We start from the raw sequence: 21,817 nt of genomic DNA, 5'->3' as shown, positions 1-21,817 counted from the left end.
GCCCGGCTGCGTTTCCGTGTCTGTGTCAGTGACACGCCCTCGTGCCTCTGAAGAACCTCCTCAGGTTGACTGCTCATTTCTTTCTGGCAACCAAAGAGCCTTGGCTAGTACTGAAGTCAAGACAAAAACAATGATCGTTGATGTAAATGAAAGGGACACAGGTAGAGAGAAGCAGAAAAGGAGCAGTGAGTAAAATCTGGTGAGGGATCGAACGTGGGCGTGAGAGGGACATCACGGATCACTCCGGGGTCTTGATCTGGGGAGAGGAGGCGTGTCAGAAACAGAGAACAGGAACACGCAGGGGAGTTGCTGGTGAGAGGTGAGTCGTGTTTCCGTGAGCTGAGTTTGAGGTGCTGGTGGGGCCTCTCATACCACGGGGTCCCAAGCAGCGGGCGAGGGGAGCCTTGGCAAAGGGCCTCCTCCTCCTGCACCTCCTCATCAGGGAAAGAGACCTTTCTTGGAGGCGGGCCCTGGTCACAGGTAGAGCCCTGGACCCCGACTGCACAGGGGAGACACCCACAGACAAGGAGCACCACCACCATACACCAGGGCCCTGGTGGCCACCGTGGGGGCTGGCATGGATGGGCATCGCAAAATGGGTCCCACGTGGGGAACGAGCATTAACAAATACCCATTTCAGAGGGCTTTGTTTTCTCCAACGCAGCACGGCATCCACCGGAGGAGCCTGTGTAGCCAGAGAGCAGCCTGAGGGCGAAACCAGAACCTTCCCTTGGAGCCTTTCTGGAGGTGGGAGCAGGCTGAGTCACGGCTCCCTGAATCTGTGCCAGGGCCACACGAGACGCTTCTCCACGTCACCCGGGCCTTCAGTCCTGCCAAGGCCATCAGAAAAGCACCGCCGGGCCTCGTTTCCTGCTGTGAAGCTGTTGGTAGAGCATCCTCAAAAGAGCCTTTCCGATGGACCTTCCTTCCTGAAGGTCTAGTCCTGCTTGGTTCACGACCATCACAAAAGAGGCTCAAAGCGGTGAGCGCAGAGAACTTGGTATTTAGGCAGGGGTGAGGCTTCAGGGATGGAAGATGGGTCCCAGAAGCTCCACATGCAAGACAGGATTATGATGGCGTAGGAGTGGCTGCAGGGATGGAGAGGTGAGGGCTGCACGGAGGGAGCTGGAAAGATCTGAGCAGTGAGTCTGACTGCAAGGTCGAGGTCAAGATGAAACCTTGAGAAGCGAATCACAGGCCCTTGAATTTGTCCTCTTCCGTCAAACGAGGAGAGAGGCAGAAGGCACACCACTCTCGTCCAGCGAACTCTTACGGAGCTTTTGCCATTAGCCAGACTCTGTTAGATGCTGAGGGTTCAGGAGAAGCTACAAAATACAGACCTTTATAAAGATACTCATTGCCTTTTAGGCACTTTAAGATTCTCCCCCTCTCTTTACATCTCTGTGTGTCCCTTTCTCCCGAGCCGAGGGGCTCATCCTGTGCCCAGTGCTTCATGTCCGTCATCTCGTTCAACTCTCTCCAACCTCCCTCCGAAGTGAGACGATTATCTTGTTTTACAGCTGGGACAACTGAAACCCAAAGAGGTGACAGGACTTAAATCGGGTCCCATAGCTAGATTCAAATGACAAAGCTGGTGCATTTTTCTTCTCCCTTATGCCTACTTATTTTTTTTTTTGATGTTTTAAACATTGTATTCATTTTTGTTTCTAATCAAGTAATATAAACAAGTATTTTAAAAGTCTAATGCTTCCTAGAGAACAAACGTATGGATACCAAGGTGGGAAGGGACGTTGGGATGAATTGGGAGATTGGGATTGACATATATACACTACTATGTATAGAATAGATAACACACGAGAACCTACTGTATAGCACAGGGAACTCTATGCTCTGTGGTGACCTAAATGGGAAGAAAATCCAAAAGAGAGGGGTATATGTACACGTATAGCTGATTCACTTTGCTATACAGCAGAAACTAACACAACATTGTAAAGCAACTATAGTCCAATAAAAATTAATTAAGAGAAAGGTAACGCTTCTAAGCTGGGTCATGAAAACAGTGTTGTCTGGTATACCTTCTGCCATCTCTTCCTGCTTTCCAGAGCCAATGGCTTTCAAATGTTGGCTACCTCAGTTCTAAAAAATAGACTAGTGGTGCTATTTTTTGATGTGCTAATTTTAGACATTATTTATGTCTTCCAGTCATGATGTTTTAGCTCTCTCTGTTGGACACTGTCTGTCTGCCTCTTCCAGATGTATTCTTCTTAACCCTGGGTGTTCCTGGGGAGGCCGACCTTCGTGGAAGAAGTGGACAGGCTCCCTTATCCTCTGGCTTCGTGTTGGGTCTGGTTAGTGGAGGCATCAGCAGGAGACTGGATTGGAGAGGGGATGGGGGGATGGGGTATTTATTCTCCGGAATGAGACCCCTCCTCCTCTTCTGGCATGCTTCCCTATCAGCTGCTCTCTGAGGTCTGATAATTGCTTCTCCCCTTGCCCTTGAACTATCAGGTCTGGAGGTGGCAATGACTCCCTGCTATTGTTAGCTCTGCTACTTCACTGTCTGTTTTCCTAAACCCTGTTCACACTTTTGTTCCTGTGTTGTATTTTAATACCATTTACCCCTACCCCACCCCCATATAATATATTGCTTTTGTTGTGAGTGAGCACAATGCTTGCATTATTAAACTATTTAAGTATTGCTGACTGTATAGCTAAGTAGTGAATTATGATTACATTTTCTTTCCTGAACAGATTTTTGTTTTTCACTATGTTTAACTGCCTACTTTAAAAAAATGCCTTTGTTTTCTGTATATCTGCCTTTAATTCTTTTCACATGCTTCATCAGATCTGTTAAATGCCTTTAAATGTTGTCTTCCAAAGGCTCAGACAGTTTCAGTTCTCTGTATCTTTTCCTTGGAGGGTGGCATCTCCAAGAGAAAGATATCAGTCTCCATAATAAATCAGTCTCCGTAATGAACAGAACTTGGTGCCATGCATTGTGAAATTAGAAGCATAACCAACAAACTAACAAAGCGAGGAAAACGGATTTAATGACCCAGGATCTCTTCACTGGTTGTGAAGATTTTACTCTCCTTGGCAAATATGGTGGCCACTTACAGATCCTCAGGGTGTTACTAAATACCATGATCTCTTTCAGATGGGTCTTATGCTCACCCCTTTCAAACAGCATATTTTAAGTTTACTAACTTTTAGCAATAGGGTCTGCTTTCTCCTTTCTCGCTGAGGACCAAGGGTTTCATCTTCATTTCCCAATCATCTCAAGGTCTAGCTAACCCACAAGGCAATTTTTAGATGTACTTTTCTGTAAAAGAAAGTCAGGAGATTTTGTGTGTTCAAGAATTGGTGTGTAACAGGCCCCAATCTCTGACTGATTAACACATTCTTCTTGCAATGTAGTTCTTATAAACCTAAGATCTCTATTTTGAAATTCTGAGACTGTGGTTTTATCCTTGACAACTTTTTCCTAGAGACCCTTCCCTGGAGCCCTCTGGCTACATGCTGGGACTTTCTTTCAGCATCATCTGGTACTTCCCTTTCCCCCATCTGTGTTGGATTTCCTGTTTCCTAGCTGTTTCTTGATTTACTCCCTTGTTTTGCTGGAGCATATCCTTTAGCAGCTTCGTAAGAAAGAATACATAGAAGGTAAATTTTCTTGTGTTCTTACATGTCTAAAAATGTATTTATCCTACTTTTTGCTTTATTGGTAGTTGGACAAGTATAAAATCTTGCGTCACAAATTATTTTCCCTCAAAAATGTGAAAGCATTGCTCCACGCGCTTCTAGCATCCAGTGTTGCTGGAGAGAAGTCTGAAGCCATTTGATCCCCATTGTTTGGTTTGTGATGTGTTCCCCTTCAGAATTTTCTTTTTAACTTGGTATTCTGAAATTTTATGACATATGACTTTGTTTTGGGTCATTTTTAATTTATTGTGCTGGGCATTCAGTGGTCTTTTTCAGTTTGGAGAATCTTAGCTTTCAGGTATGGGAACTTTTCTTTCATAGTTAAAGTCTTGTAGAGCCTTGAATATACATACATACATATGTACGTCACTTTCCTTCCAATTTACATTTTGCCTCAGGAATTCCTACAGTTTTATTTGAAACTTGTGGATTCTCCTTACGTCTGTTATCTCTTTCCTCTGTCTCTCCTTCTGTTTTCTCAGAGATTTCTTTGACTTTATCTTCTAATTGTTTAATACAGTTTTAATGATCATATTTCTTGTTTTCTGGTTGTTTCATCTTAAAAGCACTTTGTTTTGGTTTTACATACTTAACATCCTCTCTCTTTTTCTAAGGAGACGATCAGTTAAAAAAATTTTTTTTAAATTATTTAAAAATTTTTCTTCTGTTTCCTGTATTGTCTGTCTTTTCGGGGTTCCTATTTTTGGTGTGTCTGTTTCAGTTTCTTGTACCTTGGAGCCTGACTTCAAATGCCTTGAACACTTAGCTGACTGGAGCCTCTACGTTTTCCACGTTGGGCTTTTTAACTGGCGGGCATTCAAAGTCCAGTGAGTGGTGAGCTGGACATTTTTCTTGGGGACTCCCATATTTCAATATCTAAAGGTTCTTTGTTTTGGTTTATCCAGAAAATAAATGTCCATATCTTTACCTGCAGGAGACGTGCATGCAGTGGTGGGCTGGCTGAGTGGGGATGCCTGGCATGGCTCCGTCTTCCTTGTGTGACTTACCCCAACCCCTCATTTTCATTTCTCCCTACCTTACACCGTGTCTGGTGTCCCCAGGTCTGGAGAATCCCAGGTTAATTTTCTCCAGAACACAGTCTCCCATCCCTGATGGGGTGGGGGTGAGAGTGCAGTAGTGTGTGTGGGGCTGGGGAGACTTGCTGGCAGAAACGGGTAGGAAAGGGCACATGGAGGTCCAACCAGCCCACATGCAGACTTTAGTTGGCTCTCCTGTTTCAGGCCCGAGACTCACAGCTGTCTTTCTGGGTGTCTGATGCCTTAAAAGCTGAAAGCTCTGTGGGCTCTGGATGAGGACTGGCCCCAGTTTTTAATCTTTTTACCCTTTTACCCCCTTGCCTGCAGCTTACTGCTAAATCTTTACCATTTTTCTATCTGCATTTCGTCTTCCAAGACACCATTAAAGTCTTTCCTTTGCTGAAGTCTCCTGCTCTCTTTTAGTTCCTTCCTTGTCATTTTAGTGGGGTCTCTGGAGGTCAGGGGTTTAGTTAGGAGTCCCACAAGCCACACCTTGAACCATAAGGTGGTCCTGCCTCCCGGGAGGTAACGTCAGTATCTGCTTTGAGGGTTTCTCCTGCACTTGTAATAACAAAATGATCTCCATCCTTCTGTGGACCACAGCTGGTGACCAAACTGTAGTCAGGCTCCTCTTCTTAATGAGGCCTTGACCTTGGCCCCTGTCCTGTCCTTGGCCTGCCCAGCCCAGTCTTAGCAAGAATTCTGCTAAATCCCTTTAGTGAGAATCCACTCCCCGCCCCACCCCCACCCCCACCACTTTGATGTCTGATCAAATTGCTCATCCCCCACCCTTGATGTATATGTCCTTGGCCTTCAGCAAGAATCCTGTTAGGTCAGATTAGCAAGAATCCCCTCACCCCTCATGCTCCTCTTAGTGATTTTCCATCCACTGACTCCCTCCCTCTGCTTGTTGGCTATAAATCCCCACTCGTCCTTGCTGTATTTGGAGTTGAGCTCCATTTTTCTCCTCTATTGTGTTACTCCTATTACAATAGTCTTGAATAAAGTCTTCTTTACCATTTTAACAAGTGCCAGAATAAGGTTTTTTTTTGACACTGGCCATTGGGAACCAGTGTTCAACCAGTGGCTGAAGCTGGTTTGAGAAAGCTGGCCTTTGCCTCAAGAATGCTTTGTGTGACCTGCGTAGTACAGAAGGTGCTTTTCTAGGTCATGTTTTTTCAAACTGTGAGCTGCAACCATTTGCTTAGTCACAGCCAACATTTAAAACATGAACTCAAGTAGGTTAGAAAACACCATTGTGCCTTGCCTGTAGGTGGGGCAAGTGTTGACTCATGAAACCTTTGTTTCAGTTTATGTGTCTGGGTACCGGGTCAAGGTGTAAATATATTTCTTGCCATGGAAACCGGTAAAATCTGAAAACCACTGGTCTAGGAAGTAGATTTGGATCCTTTGATTTGTTTTCCTAAGAATGCTCTACTAGTCAGACTGACACTGCCATATCTATTTTAGAGAAGATGGATTTGGTTAGGTAAGTTCTCAGCCACTGAGGCCTAAGACATTGATTTCTCAGTTTGTATTATACCATAACCTTTTCAGCATTCTCTCTTTTTTTTTTTTCTATATACCATCTCCCAATTTTATTTATTTTATTTTTAAAAGATTTTATTGGAGTGTAGTTGATTTATAACGTTGTGTTAGTTTCTGCTCTACAGCAAAGTGAATCAATTATACATATACATATATCCACTCTTTTTTAGATTCTTTTTCCATTACACAGTATTGACTAGAGTTCCCTGTGCTATACAGTAGGTCCTTGTTGGTTATCTATTTTATATATAGTAGTGTGTGTATGTCAATCCCAATCTCCCAATTTATCCCCCTCCCCTCAGCATTCTCTTTTGCTTAAAGCGTTTCCTTAATTTTGTCTTGCTTAAGGAAGCCAGGATACATAAGAACTTTGTTTCAGAATTTGATGGGTAGGTGAGGGTGTATCAGGAATTAAACAGATCAGAAGCAGCAACTGAAACCCACCCACACATTTCTGTTTGGGGTAAAACTAAGCCTTTGTGAATAATTTACATGTCAAATCATTAGCTCTTGGGACCCAAAGGAAGGAGAACGTGATTCACCTTTTTATTACCTCCCGGTGGGAGGAAGGAATTGTGCCGTAAAATTAGTGGCCAGATTTAATGCCTGGAAAGCACAGTATATGTAAAACTGATTCTGTAGGTGATTCTACAGAAGAAGAAGAAGAATTCAAAAGGCCCTTGGAGGCTCTGTGGTTGGCATGTCTTCAGGGCTTTTGGTGGCTGTGATTTAAACTGGTCCACACCCCAGAGCCTTCACAGTTTTGTTTTGTGTAGGGGGAGAAGTCAAGCTTTGACTACTTGGGAGCACTGGGAGGGGGTAAACCTGAGCTCAGGGGGGCCTTCGCTGGAACCTTATCAACCCCAGGGCACCTTTTGGGACCCCTGAGACAGGGCTTTACGATGGGTGAGGAAATGAGGATACACAGTGAACTTGGTTCTCTACCAACAGTTGAAAGTGGTTGATTTCGCTAATGAATAAGAGTTTATTTTCTTGGGATTTGTTTTAACCTTGTCCTTTTGGCTAAGCCAACTAGTCATTTGGTGAGTTTATGTAGATAAAATATCAGAGGAAGCCCACTTGCTTCATCTGTGGCAAAAAAGCATATAAAGCCTGCAACTATAACCTCAAATACTTTACTTTAAAAAGAAAAAAAAAAAACCTGAACAAACAAATTCCAGTACATGGAACAGACAAATTTAAATAAAGATTGGACCAGTGGACTTATTATTATTATTATTATTTTGCGGTACGCAGGCCTCTCACTGTTGTGGCCTCTCCCGTTGCAGAGCACAGGCTCCGGACGCGCAGGCTCAGCGGCCATGGCTCACGGGCCCAGCCGCTCCGCGGCATGTGGGATCTTCCCGGACCGGGGCACGAACCCGTGTCCCTTGCATCGGCAGGCGGACTCTCAACCACTGCGCCACCAGGGAAGCCCCAGTGGACTTGTTTTTAATATAAGAAAGCTCTCTGCTTTGTAACTAGCCATCAAGTGCCTCAGGCCTTTCCTTCTTTCCTTTCCTTCAACTGAATTAAATTTGGATTCTAGGGAAACCACAGAATAACACTATTTTTGAATTCTGTTTGGTTAAAATGGTTGGAAAGTAAATGCCTCTAAACAGCTAAGTGGCGGGGGAACCTTTTATGAATTAGAAGAACGAGGTTTTGCATTTGGTTACCCTTTGTGTAAATGTCTATATTCTTTTAAAACTGTTATTTAATTATTTATTATTCAGTATTTGTTTTGCAGCCAAAGCTTCCTGAAAGAGGCGATTCCTTTTCTCCGGAGCTATCCAGGAGAAGCGTGGAAGATCTAACGGCTAAGAGGTTAGCTGGGATCTCTTGGGTGTGTGGTGATGGTCATATAGCAATGATGATAGCAAACAGTTATCATTTGGTCTCAGGCACAGTGTCAAACCCTTTACCTGGAATGTTTAATTTGATCCACACAAAAACAGGTGAGACAGGTGTTTTAATTGTCCCCATTTTACAGAAACTGAGATGGAGTGAGGTTAAACCACACATCTAGGTCAGCACCAGCACGGAACCTGGGCAGCCCAACCTGGGGTCTTGGCTGTGACCAACTCTGCAATATTGCCCCCTCCTGGAAGTTCTTACCAATCAGTTGTAAACTGGTACTCAGGCCCCTTTATGCCAAAGGTATAAACAAAGGAAGATGCAGATAGTCTTTTTTTTTTTAAACCTTCAAAGTAAGCAGAAAAAGTAGAAGCAGAAACAAGAGGGGGAAAAGAAAAAGATTTAGATGAAGCAGTAATTGTTCAATAGCTCAAGTTTAGAAGGGTACTAGATAGTCCGTGAAATTTTGTATTTCTTTAAATCTTGCTCTAAATGGCTTGCAATTTCTCTCCTTTTTATGCTAACATTTCTAATTCTTTTTTTTTTAACATCTTTATTGGAGTACAGTTGCCCCACAATGGTGTGTTAGTTTCTGCTTTATAACAAAGTGAATCAGCTATATGCATACATGTATCCCCATATCCCCTCCCTCTTGCGTCTCCCTCCCACCCTCCCTATCCCACCCCTCTAGGTGGTCACAAAGCACCGACCTGATCTCCCTGTGCTATGCGGCTGCTTCCCACTAGCTATTTTACATTTGGTAGTGTATATATGTCCATATCACTCTCTCACTTTGTCCCAGCTTACCCTTCCCCCTCCCCGTGTCCTCAAGTCCATTCTCTACGTCTGCGTCCCTATTCCTGCCTGCCCCTAGGTTCTTCAGAACCAATTTTTTAAAAATTCCGTATATATGCATTAGCGTACGGTATTTGTTTTTCTCTTTCTGACTGACTTCACTCTGTATGACAGACTCTAGGTCCATCCACCTCACTACAAATAACTCAATTTCGTTTCTTTTTATGGCTGAGTAATATTCCATTGCATATATATGCCACATCTTCTTTATCCATTCATATGTCGATGGACACTTAGGTTGCTTCCATGTCCTGGCTATTGTAAATAGAGCTGCAGTGAACCTTGTGGTACATGACTCTTTTTGAATTATGGTTTTCTCAGGGTATATGCCCAGTAGTGGGATTGCTGGGTCGTATGGTAGCTCTATTTTTAGTTTTTTAAGGAACCTCCATACTGTTCTCCATAGTGGCTGTATCAATTCGTATTCCCACCAACAGTGTAGGAGCATTCCCTTTTCTCCACACCCTCTCCAGCATTTATTAACATTTATAATTCTTGTAGTGGTTACATGGTGGGCACATTTGCTCTCTTTCTTGTGTCAGAATATCTCGCTGGGCTGACCTGCATACCCTCATGCGTCCACACTTCTCCTAGTGGAGACGGATGCAACTAACTGACAGCCACCGACCGCCGGCCAGCCTCGCTGCCTTGGCCCCTCTTCGCACTGGTCTCTTCCTGTTTTTACTATAACTTTAATGGGCAGATCTCCATTAGATGCTCTTGTGTTTGGTGGTCCAAGGTACTAGTGTGACTGCTCTTCAGATGGCCATCCCCTGTTGCGTTCAGAGGCAAAGAGGAACGGAAATGACCTTCTTTCTGGCAAGAGTGTTTCAAGGCGAGCTGGAAGGAGATCCATTTGTCCCATTGCGCTTGGTGTCATGGACGAGGAACTTCACCAGGATGAAGGGGCACCTTTATTTAAGCAGTTCTGTTTCAGCAGCCAGGATAGGACATCCATGTCCCATTGCTCATTAGTTTTACACGTGATATATAACAAGAGATGACTCAGGTTGGTTTTTCGTTTAATGATGAAAAGGAAGAGCAAAGATGAAGGTGGTTGAAGGGACAGGAATACAACTTTCCATCCCTCACATAAGGGAAGTTTTTCTAGACCTAAACTTTTTTAAAGGGAGAAGAACGCCATTTTATTTTATTATCAGAAATAGTATTATGAGTTGTGCCTGTTAGAAAAAATTACACAATTATAAAATGTATCAGAATCATCGGGCTGACGTTTTTCCTCTGAAGTTTTAAAGTCAGAATTTGCTTCCAGCACCCACAGTGCTCCACTGTTGATGCAGGTAGTGAGATTGTGTAATTGGCAATAACGTTCTACGTGATGAGTTTCTTGCCAGCTCTCTTCTGAATAGTTACAATGCTTGGTTTAGTTGGGTTTTCTGAGCCATTGTAAAGTTAGTCTCTGGCAAATGTGCAGTAACTTCTGAGGGAGGGAAATGTAGAGCTTGTATGAAGTTAATTTGTTGGTAATGGGTGGTATACGAGACATGACCCAAGAGATGGTAGGGACCCGGGAGGCTAGATGGCCAGGTGGGGTGAAAGTACTGACAAGAGACACTATATTCCTTCTTGAAAAAAAGCATCTGAAGAATTTGTCTATTCATCATTTACCTAGCATCTGCCGTCACAAGGATTCCAAATCCCCAACCCATTACGTGCTGGGACACCTGTCGCTGTTTGCTTGATAATATAATTCCTTTCTCTCCCTCGTCTTAAAAAATCATGCATATGTTAAAATAAAGCTAAAGTGAATTTAAAATACGTATTTTAAAACTATAAGGTTTAAACAACTTTTCCCCTTGAAATAATTCAAGGGAGCCGGGAAACCATACCTTGTCTAGAGAAGTGTACGTTTAGACTTTCATAATTACTTGGTGAATCAGCACGGGCTGATTTCCCAGGAGTTGGTTCCCACCATGGGGAATAATTTTCTGTTCCTGGAGGAGTCCCTTGGGAGACACCTTCTCTGATTCCTCAAGTCAGAGAAGTGCTCTGTGCTACCTCCCTGGCAGCCCTTTTTTATTTCCAACTGCATCTCCAGCTCTACCATCGATGACCGAATGTCTGTATGACTTACCTCTCCTATTAGATGTCAGACTCTTTGCCAAAGGGTCTATGCTTGCACCTTGTGTTTACTGAAGTCAACTTTAATTCCTGTTTTGGGGGGTTAGGGTCCTTGCTTGTCATAACCAGAGTCAGAATGCCCCAGAATCAGAACAAAGTTTTCAATACTGGATGTCTTAAAAAAGATGTGTGTTGGGAGATAACCGTCAGTGATTTAAATATCTGAGTAGATGTGGAATATTCTTGATGCAGGCATTCACCAGAACTCTTCATAGAGAAAAACGTAATTTCTGAAAGTCTGAAAGAGTCATTTACCCAAGACAATGCAGTTTTTCAACAGGTCGGCAAAGGGACCACTTGTTTCTTTCAAAGAAACCCGTTTTTGGACAGTGCAGCAAGTACTGTTTGGACAGAAGTAAAGATTTGGAACTGAGAGTTCTGGGTAAATGGCTCTTGAGTGTGTCTTGTAAACCAGCCCTGGATGAAGAGGCCCAGCATGCCCTGAGCTGGCACTACCTCTTCCTGGTCAAATGGAAATCCATGGCCCAAACACCTGGTCTGGGGCATAGCTGCATACTTCCTCTTCATTTAATAGCTCTCTCTCGGCTAAGGTTGGGGATGAAGTTCAAAAACATTGCAGATGCCTCGATGCACTGAAATGTGTTCACTTCTTACCGCGTGACGGCACTTTGCTCAGGGCCCTCTGTGCCAGCATTTCCTTAAAGGGCTTATGACTCTGGAAACAGCTGAATGTAAATTGGGAAGGTCTTGGCAAAGCTTTTGGAATTACCTGCTACTTTTCCAGCTTTCTAGTGCCTATTTACCTTGTTCTCTGTTTCTTCCCTCAACACTCCTTTCTCTTCTTCCCCGTCACCCTTTAGACATTTCAAAATTGATGGGCTGTTTGTGAAATAACTGTTATCAGCAAGGATCATCAATAGATGCTAAACCATCGGATGGAAGTTTGTTGGGGACAGGACACGGGCCAACATATCGCTCCAGGGTTACCGACTAACTGTGTGGAGGCAAGGAACCTTCCCGATGGAGAGACCTGAGGGTCACTGCTTTACTCGAGGGATCGGATTTGGTGGAACACTTGCAGCGAGGCAGCCTCCTGACAGGATGCACCATGAACCACGCAGCATCACCTGTGGAGTGTTCTTGCCAGAAATGTTTAACCTGAATCTAATCCAGTCTCTAGACCTAGCCTTCAGTTGATGGGAAATACAGGGCAGAGACTAGAGACAAGGTAGACAATACAGGGCAGAGACTAGAGACAAGGTAGACAACAGTAGGACAAAACGATCAGCCAAACCAGAATATGGGAAATTTTACAAAACTGTCCAGGACTCTTGAAAAAATCAATATCATGAATAAAAAAAGGGGGTGGTGGCTGTTCTAGACTAGAGGATTTGAAAGAGTCTAAAGAGACATAACGATCAAATGTGGTGTGCTTACCTTATCAGATCCTGGTTCAAAGTGACAACAAAAACAAAGAAGAATTTGATGATGAAGAACAGAAAAGAACACTAAGAGCCATTTGGGGGAATCTGAATGTGGACTGGGTATTAGATGAGAGTAGGGAATTAGTGTTAATTTTCCTAGCCCAGATGTTTACCTTGGGGCTTTTTAGAACGTCTGTATTCCTGGGCGATGCTCGTTGAAGCATTTAGGGACGCAAGGTCACGGTGCCTGAACCCTCCATCCAAATTGTTCCAGGGGAGCCTGTGATGTAGCAGAATATTGACAGTCCTTGAGTCCAGGTGGCTTGTTGAGTGTTCACTGAGCCATCCTTCTAACTTGTATAGTTGTTTAAGTTTTTTAAAAGGAGAAGTAAAAGTGAAACGGTGGGCTCCTTGGTGAGTCTGGGGGAGGAGACTTTTTTTTTTTTTTTTTAACCTGTGTCAATGAAAAGCAGCTCTGAAAAAAGAATTGGGTTAATTACTCTTAGAACCTGGAGTGGGGTGGGGGGGAAGGGGCTTCCCTTATTGGCTGCTTTCTGCTTCCTCAGTTAATGGTCCTTTTTCTGTCTGTTGTTTAGCGCAGTTTCCATTCTGTTTTCTTCCCTCAGAGCGGCCCTCCTGAACTAGCCATGGGGCATCTGGCCAGCCTCCTCCTTGCTTCTCTTATCTTCCCAGCTGGGTGAACTCCGTACCTCTTAGCTTTTACCTTCACATGCTCCCAAGATCCTTTTCGTTTCTGGCTTAGTCCAAACCATTTTCTTCACCCGACTTGTGGGAGCCACAGTCCTTCACCCATCATTCTCCTTCTTCCCTGTCACCTCTTCCTCCTTATTCTGAAAGTGCTTTCAGAGGCATTTGAGTTTTTATGAAACCTACCTGAGGGGATTTTCTGTCTACAGGACAAGAGGCACTGAGAGCGTCATCGACAGTTGTGGGTGTGTACGTTTTGTGATGATGGTGACAGTGGTTGAGGGGATCCATTTACCACCCATGTGTTTCTTTCTATCAAAGGGTCTCCGTATTCAAAGTAAATGTTTGTTGAGGGAAGGACTTTCTGGTTTCAGTGTTCAGTGCTGACTGCTCCATCCTGTAATTAGGGTCCGTGAACCATCTTGTCCTTGTCTACAGGCCTGGATGCCCAAGACTATCCTAGCAGGACTGTGATTTGGGCTTAGGACCAAGTATGTGTGGACCCCGGGGTCCAGGTAACCTAGTTGACCCAGGAGCCCACTGTAGGTCTTTCAGGATTGCAGAAGTATCGTTCGGTTCCAAGAATGAAGTAACAAACACAAAACTGGCCACTCCAGGGTATCGGAGACAGAGCCCTGCCAACCTGATTGCCCACCCACCCCAGGCAAGCTGACCTTCAGGCAGCTGGGCAAAGCCTGAGGAATCCTGTGAAACAGGCCAAGGGGACCAGTCATCTGTGCAGAGAGAGCACGCAGAGCAAGGGGAAAGCCCACCAGTCCAACGCGTCATGTCATGAGACCTGGGTGTCTGGCTCTTTTTCTTTTTCATTCTTTGTTGTGAGAGTGTGTAATCACCTCATGTGAGTGACTCAGCTCTTCTGCCCTTGTTCGGCCTTTGCAATGCTCACCCTGTGCACCTTGTAACCGTTTCTGGGCTTTAGAAATACGTGACTGGAAATTCAGGGTTAAGATAGCAGAGCAAACACGCACGCTTATAATCCTTTCCCCACATTTACTAAATGAAAATAAACCATTGACCCACTAGACAGACATGAAAGCTCTTCATTAATGAAAGTTCTAGTGCATGGAAGTCAGATTTTACTCTAAACGTCTCACACAAAACTCCTTTTATTGCACGTGGACGTTGGGCAATGCCCTCCATTGGAGGAGGAAGCTCCCTCCTGAGTCCTGCCAAAGCCCTGGGGTGGAGATCTGGAGACCCCGTGCAGACCTGGGAACCGAGAGGACTTGGAGGAAGAGGGATATTGAGTTTAAGGAACAAAATGAACTGACCCTGTTTGGATTCTGACTCGACCATGGCTTTCCTTGGCTGGTATTCTATGCCCAGAGAAGAAAACAGGAGGTCCTGTACCTTCCCCAAATGGTCTCTTCTTCTCTGAGTCCCATTCGCGAAAAGTAAACTTAAAAAAAATCTCTTACATAGAGACACGTATAGGACACCCTCCCCTACCGCTTTTACCTTCCAGTGTTTTTGTGTGTCTATTAAAATATACACAACATAAAATTTACTATTTTAACCATCTTTTAAGTTATAGTGCAGTGGCATTAAGTACTTTCACATTATTGTAGAACCATTACTACCATCCATCTCTAGAACTTTCTTGATCATCTCAAACTGAAACTCTGTCCCCATCAAACCTTAACTCCCCATCCCCTAGCCCCCAGCCCCTGGCAGCCACCCTTCTACTTTCTGTCTCTGTGAACCTGACCAGTCTAGGGACCTCATAGAAGTGGACTTGTAAAGTGCTTGTCCTTTTATGTTAGAATTCCCTTCCTTTTAAAGGCAGGATAATATTCCACTGCATGTGTATAGCACATATGTTTATCCACTCATCCATCAATGGACACTTGGGTTACTTCCACCATCAGGCTATTGTGAATAATGCTGCTATGAATAAATAACTTATTTTTAAGGCTTGAATGGATGTGAGAAATGAATGCATGTTAAGAGAATAAGTCAGGAAGAAAGGGGTGGCCTGGCCATCCCGATTCAGGTTGGAGCTGTTCAGATGGACACCAAGAAATCCAGTAAGGATAAGCTCCTATTCAGCTGTGAGTGTGAGAAAACACACCCAAGTGAGGGACTGTTTCGAAGCCAGGAAAGCCTGGAATTCCAGCTGCATTTTCTTGAGTTACTCGAGGCTCAGACTTTTAACACATGATGACACAGTATGAATGAGTTGACAGTAAGCATCTGAAGGGTTCACTCTAGCTGTGCGCTCCCATCCTGTTGCATCGTCATGCATCTCAGATGGTTCACGTCAGGGTTTCACCTGTGCCAGGTGATATCAAGAGAACGTTCCACTGCACAGTAGAGAGGGCCCTGTTGACCCAAGCAGCGGTGTCACAGATGAATGTCACTGGCAGGAGAGGACACCCAGCAGCTGTGAGTGCTCAGGGCACTGGGAACCCCTACCTCCACATGGACTGACCGACCACGGGTGGGCTGGCCTTTCACCTCTCTCTCAGGAGCCGCAGGGCCTCTCATCTCTGCTCTTCCTAACACATCTGCTCTCATTTTTCTTACAGCCTGCTTCCCTTGTGTAGGCCTCGTGAACGTGGCTCAGTAATGCCGCCAACCTTGACTTTCCAGCATTGCTTATTTCTATCAGCCACCGGCTTCATCCTCATCTGTCAGTTGTGTCTGCATCTCTCAGTTCACAATTTTGAGGGAGGCTCTGATTGGCAAGCTTTTGAACGCGTTGCCCAGTGCAAGGCATCCAGTACCCTGGGTGGTGGGTGGAGAGTGAAGTAGGAAAGTGGGAGGCTGGCGGCGGGAATCCTGTGGTTTACGGGGCTGCCCTTTTAAGAGATTGCAGTGGGCAGCCCATAAGACAATCGAGAGCGCTGGTCGGAAGCAGGTCGGGTGAAAGAACAAACTGGTCGAAATGAAGAGGGAAACATCCTTTCCCACAGCTCGTGACCCCGGACGCGTTTAGCCTCCATTCTTCTTTGTGCAATACGTGGTCTTCTAGACATGCCTCGTTCACGGGAGAGGCTGTAAGACCTCTGCAGAAATGAAACATTGTGATTTTGCTCTTCTTTAATGGAAAGTCCTCGGTTATATTAATTAAGTACCCAGTTAATTAACTCATCAGCCTCCAGATGTTTATTGAGTGCTGTCTACGTGCCAAGCACTCTGCTTTGTCTCTCCCATCAATGGACAGAGGGTATTAGAGCCTGGACCACGTGTGGCTGAGAGATAAGACAAGCGTCCCAACATCTGGTGAGAATTTTCCAATCTCCCAGGCACTGTCTAGGCGCTTTTCATAGATCATCTCATTCAATTCCCCAGGTGTTAGGTATTATAATTTCCCTGTTGTAGGGATTAAGCCAAGGCTCAGAAAGGTAAGTAGCTTGCCCAAGTCACATAGCGAGTAAATGTAGTGACCAGGAATTACACCTGAGATGGTCTTTCGCAAAGCCCGTGCGTTTAACGCTATATTTTTAAATTGAAGTATACTTGACTTACGAAGTTGTGTTAGTTTCAGGTGTACAGTAAAGTGATTCAGTTATACATATATATATATTTTTTCAGATTCTTTTCCATTATACATTATTAGTAGATACTGAATATAGTTCCCTGTACTATGCAATAGGTCCTTGTTGTTTATTTACTTTATATACAGTAGCATGTATCTGTTAATCCCAAACTCCTAATGTGGGATAACTACTTCTAATTGCCTCATACAGAAGCATAAACTCTTCCTTCTCTTAATTCCTATCCCAGTATTGGCAAAGCCATGAAAACAGGTAGGCATGCAGGGGATACTTAATGGAAATATGTATTCTGTAGGCAGATGTCTAACTTCCTGCCAGAAATATAATCCAGATGCATCAATTTTAAAGTAAATTAAAAAAAATTACTGTGCCATTCTGATGATTAGGACATCCTTGAAATATTTAATTTTTTAAACAGCGGCTAGAAAGACACTAAACATGGAAATGAGTCTGAAAAAATACAAACAATATTCTATCTTGAGAAAAAACGAGAGTTTACAGTGGTTAAAAAAATGAAATCACTATTTTAAACATTCTTTTAAAATTCTTCCAATGGCTTGTAGATGGACATTATGTTAAATTCATTTTGGTCCTGTAATTAAATATACTGTCATTATCAACTCCTTTATTCTGGAAGGAAATGACGTTCTCCATGATTTTCTCATGGAGAAATTTCTACTTCTAGAAATCTCTAGAATAAATCTCTAGTTCTAGGTTCCATCCAATTATTTAAATTTGTTTCCATATTTTTTCTCACATACGAAGAGACACAAAATTTAGAAAATAATTTAAGTAGTTTTTTTTTAAAAACATCGAACGGTAAATTAAAATATTCCAAAGAATTCGATCAATTCAATTAATTTTGCTTAATCCAAAATAGCTATAAAGTAACCATCTTGAAATTTCAGCATAGGACTGGAATGGCTTCAGAACCCTAAGAGATCTAAGGTCGCAGAGCAGGTGCTCAGAAGTTCCGTGGGGCTGCAGTTCTACTAAGCACCTGGGTCAGCAGGAAGATGAGAAGGGACCACAGTACAACAAGGGGGGGTAATTATTTCTCTCCCCTTCACGACACACGGGACTTTTTAATGCTAGAATTAGCACGTGCTTTGAAAAGAAAAGTTGGAAAATACAAGTTGAAAGAAGAAGAAATCCATGTCAGCTAACAGGAGACTAAAGGAGGCTCAGAGGGTCCCTCACGCGTGCCCCCAGCGGCCCCACTGCCTCAAGCCAAGAGCAGTGCCCCGAAGAGGTTTCCCTGTGTGTCACTTCAGTCAACAGCACGCTTTGCTCTAACACGAGGGTCATTGCCCGTTGGCCAAATCTGGCTCACCCCTGCTTTTGAATGGCCGATGAAGCAAAAATGCTTTTTCCATTTTTAAATGGTTGGAAAAGCCAAAGGAAGAAGAATATTTCATAAACATAAAACCTAGGTCAAATTCGAAGTCCGTGTCCATAATAAGGTGTTCCCGGAACACAGCCGCCCTTGTCCTTGTATGTGTCGTCTCTGGCTGCTTTCACTCTGCAGCGGCAGAGCTGAGCGCCCTCCGCTGATGATCTGGTTCTGTGGTGCATCAAGAAAGTGGAAACACAGAAGGGAACCCCTTCCACTCTCCCCTCCAAGTCTCCTGTTCTATGGGCATCTCTGCTGGCTCTTCCTGCCTTCTGTCCCGCTCCTAGGGATGCAGTTTCCTTGCTCCCGTCAAAGGTCAAACTCTGCCTTCTCCAGAAGCCAGCCCGTCCTGTTTTTCAGTAACCTCTCTCTGTTATCTTTCTCTTTCCTCCACCATCTCTTTTATCTCTTTTGACTAGGTCATTCTTATCAGCACACAAACAAGCTCTAAAATCGTTCCCTAAAACAGCCTGCCCCTGATTCTCCTCTGCCTCTTTGCTCTACGCCCCTCCCCAGGGAACCTCAAGTGTGTCAGTGGTCCCACTGTGACCACCACCTCCCTTTCCGTCCTTCCTGTTCTCACCCCTCCCCTGAACCTGAGCTTGTAAGGGCCACCATGTCGCCAGAGCAGAGGTGACATCTCTTTACTAATTCTCAAACGTTCAGCAGCATTAGCTGGGATTAGTCGAGAATCCCTTCTTCCTTCCAACAAGATTCTAACCTTGGTTCCGGCACACGATGCCCGCCTAGACTTCCTCCTCACTCACTGTCCGCCTCTCTCCTTGCTCCTCCTCCTGAGTCCAGTATGCAGCTCTCAGTCCTGGGCTGTCTTTCCTCTCCACGTGCTCTTTGTACGTCACCCCATCCAGGCCCGTTGCTTTCTACGCCATCACGTTCAAGTAACTCCCAAATGCCTATCTTCCCCGTGACGCCCCCTGAGCAGCTTGACTGTGTCACTGATGTCTTCTTGGGGATATCCAATAGGCATTTCAACTGTAAAATGACAGAAACACAGCTCTCGATTTTCCAGCACAAGCCTGTTCCGCCCACTTTCTCAGCTCAGGCAGTGGTCCCGAAGTTGTTGAGGCCAAAAATCTCGGAATCGTGTGAGATTCTTCTCTTTTGACTCAGTATCTCTGTCCGCACCCTCCCTCACCCTGAATCAGGTTCAGTTCAGTTGATGCCGCTCCCCCTTCAGTGTATTTCCTGAGTCCATCCATCCCTCCCATCTCCACGGTTGCCACTCCAGCCCATGCCTGCCTCTCACACCTGGGCCCCTGCAGGAACTTCCACCTGGTTGGAACAGGTGGAACAGGTTCGCTGGTGGGAACCCTTGTCCTTTCAGCATGACCGGGCTCCTGCCAACTCTCCAAACTCACCTTATCCCTCCCTCTCCCTTGCTCCGACCTGCTGTGCATTCCTGGGCTGTGACCCTGCCAAGCAAGGTCACTCTTGGGACTTAACACTGGGGCTCCTCATTGTTTGGGTTTCCTCTGAGGTCTCCGCCTTCACGACCCACGTGAGAGCAGACCTTCTGGTCCCTCTACCCCACAGCTCTCTGTACATTTTCTTAGGACATCACTCTTTGCATATATCTTGTTTATTGGTTTCTTTACCTGGATTTTGTCTATCTTTCTTCTCCAAAATATAAGCTCCAAATGTAAGCTCCGTGAAATGTCAGCTCTGTGAAAACAGGAATTCATGTATTCCCAGACCCTAGAATTATCCTTGGGTAGTTCTGTAGATAGTGGTTGATTATAGTTCCAAGACTATCATGTACCCTTTGCCTTTTTCTGTGCAAATATCCCCCTCATACTTGTTATCATACAATAGTTCTGCATACTATTTTCACTCAACATCAATAGGTAGATTTTTTTTAACACATTATTTAACCGTATTCGTAAGCATCCCTTTAACGACTGTATAATACTATATTCTGTGGTTGTTTACTTTGGCTTATTTCACTGTCATTTGACATTTAAGTAATTTAAGTAATTCCTGATTTTTCACAGTTATAAGCAGCACGTTCATTCGTGTGTGTGTGTGTGTGTGTTGCCCTGTTTCCTCTGTGCCTCCACGAGTGCATAGATGGAGGCCCGTGATCACTGCAGCATCTTTCAGAGGGCTGTGCACCTGGTCTGGCTTGATGGGGAGAATAAGCCAGTGTCTAGAGTGCAATTAGCATTTGAATTAGTGACATGAGGATAAACAGGTGATTATCCCATTTAACAGCTGTTGAACAGTGTTAAAGAGACACTGACAGCTTCAGCTTCAAATATTGGGTTAAATAACAACTCGTTCAGAAAAAAAAAAGTAAAAAACTATTGGGTTTTAAAGAATATAAATGAAAATAGGCTTTCAAAAGTTAGGACCTTTCAATGTGCTTTAAACAAAAGTAAATCCATCAACTCCTAAATCAAGTGGCTTGTTTAAAAAGTGAACAGCCCAAACAGCAACAATAAAAATGCAACTTTGGTTTATATCACTATTACTATCACTAAATTTCATCATACCCTATATATCCCATTTACATTGTAATTCTAAGATGGTTCTTCTAAATACAAAATGAGAAAAGAACTGAGGTAATTTTCTGGAATATATATGCAAACCCATAATTCTTCTTTTACTTTTCCAGATATTTCAATATAAGAAATACATATTCAAAATTATTAAAATATTTGTGAATGTTTTAAAAAAAGTAAATAGCACAAATAATCACATTTCATACTTCCTGCCTTTTGTCTGAGGAGCTCAGAATGATTTGCAGATGGTCTCACAATACCCCTTCAGTTAGACAAGGACCACCTAGTACTGACCCAGGATCTGCATTTTGCCCGTGGGGAAGCTCAGTCATAGGCTGTCCACAGACGTTCATGGGGCCACATTTCAGAAGAAGAGACAGAATTGGAACTCACTTGAAGCATCAGCTTTTTTAGTCTTGGTGAAAATCGTATTGAGATTCTTTAGGGTCCGTAACAGGTGAGGATACTTTTATCGTCCGTGATGTTTATCTTGACAGTTTCCCTCTAATTACTCATTTTGGATTTGCGCTGTGGGAACCTTGCTGTCTGACGTGGCAGGGACCTCACGGAAGGTATCATTGCGACTATTTGCCTTGTTTTCATGTCCGTTTATGCTTCTTGACTTATTTGCCTTAAGTTTTAGGTTCGTAGGATTTAGGGTCAAAACAGATGCAAAACTTCCACAGGTACAGAATTACAACTAGTGGTCTAGGTTTTCCACAAGTTCTACAGAAGTCAGCACAACTTTCATCGGGCCAGCCTTCCCTTGGTGACAAAGCGGCAAAATCTTAGCAGAGGGCATGCTGGGCAGAGGGTGACTTTCATAAAGTCAATGTCATTTTCTCCCCGTGGACACGGGTACCCAGGCACCAAAACCACAGAGGAGCAAACGGACAGAGACAGCATACCGGCTCCCTGGGCATCTTCCCACTCAAACTTTCCCAGCTAACACTTGGAAACCAATGTCATTTATTCCTGAAAAAAGGTGCATTAAAAATATTTTTCCTGGGCTTCCCTGGTGGCGCAGTGGTTGAGAGTCCGCCTGCCGATGCAGGGGACGTGGGTGCGTGCCCCGGACCGGGAAGATCCCACATGCCGCGGAGCGGCTGGGCCCCGTGAGCCATGGCCGCTGAGCCTGTGCGTCCGGAGCCTGTGCTCCGCAACGGGAGAGGCCACAACAGTGGGA

General features: G+C 44.3%; 1 long non-coding RNA gene across 1 annotated transcript in view; it reads left to right on the top strand.

Moving 5' to 3' along the window:
• LOC113631715 (uncharacterized) overlaps positions 1–21,817 on the top strand; it is a 100,238-nt gene that overhangs the window by 8,365 nt on the left and 70,056 nt on the right. The window contains exons 4-5 of the long non-coding RNA XR_003437526.1: positions 665–982; positions 7,999–8,075. This is a non-coding gene — a long non-coding RNA (uncharacterized LOC113631715). The remainder of the gene's footprint in view (positions 1–664; positions 983–7,998; positions 8,076–21,817) is intronic.

This window comes from Aethalodelphis obliquidens, unplaced genomic scaffold (assembly GCF_003676395.1).
Source record: "Aethalodelphis obliquidens isolate GAN/ISIS:26980383/991018 unplaced genomic scaffold, ASM367639v1 scaffold34, whole genome shotgun sequence".
Classification (NCBI taxonomy): domain Eukaryota; kingdom Metazoa; phylum Chordata; class Mammalia; order Artiodactyla; family Delphinidae; genus Aethalodelphis; species Aethalodelphis obliquidens.
Note: the sequence above shows the minus strand (reverse complement) of the source record. Positions and strands in the feature narration are given on the sequence as shown.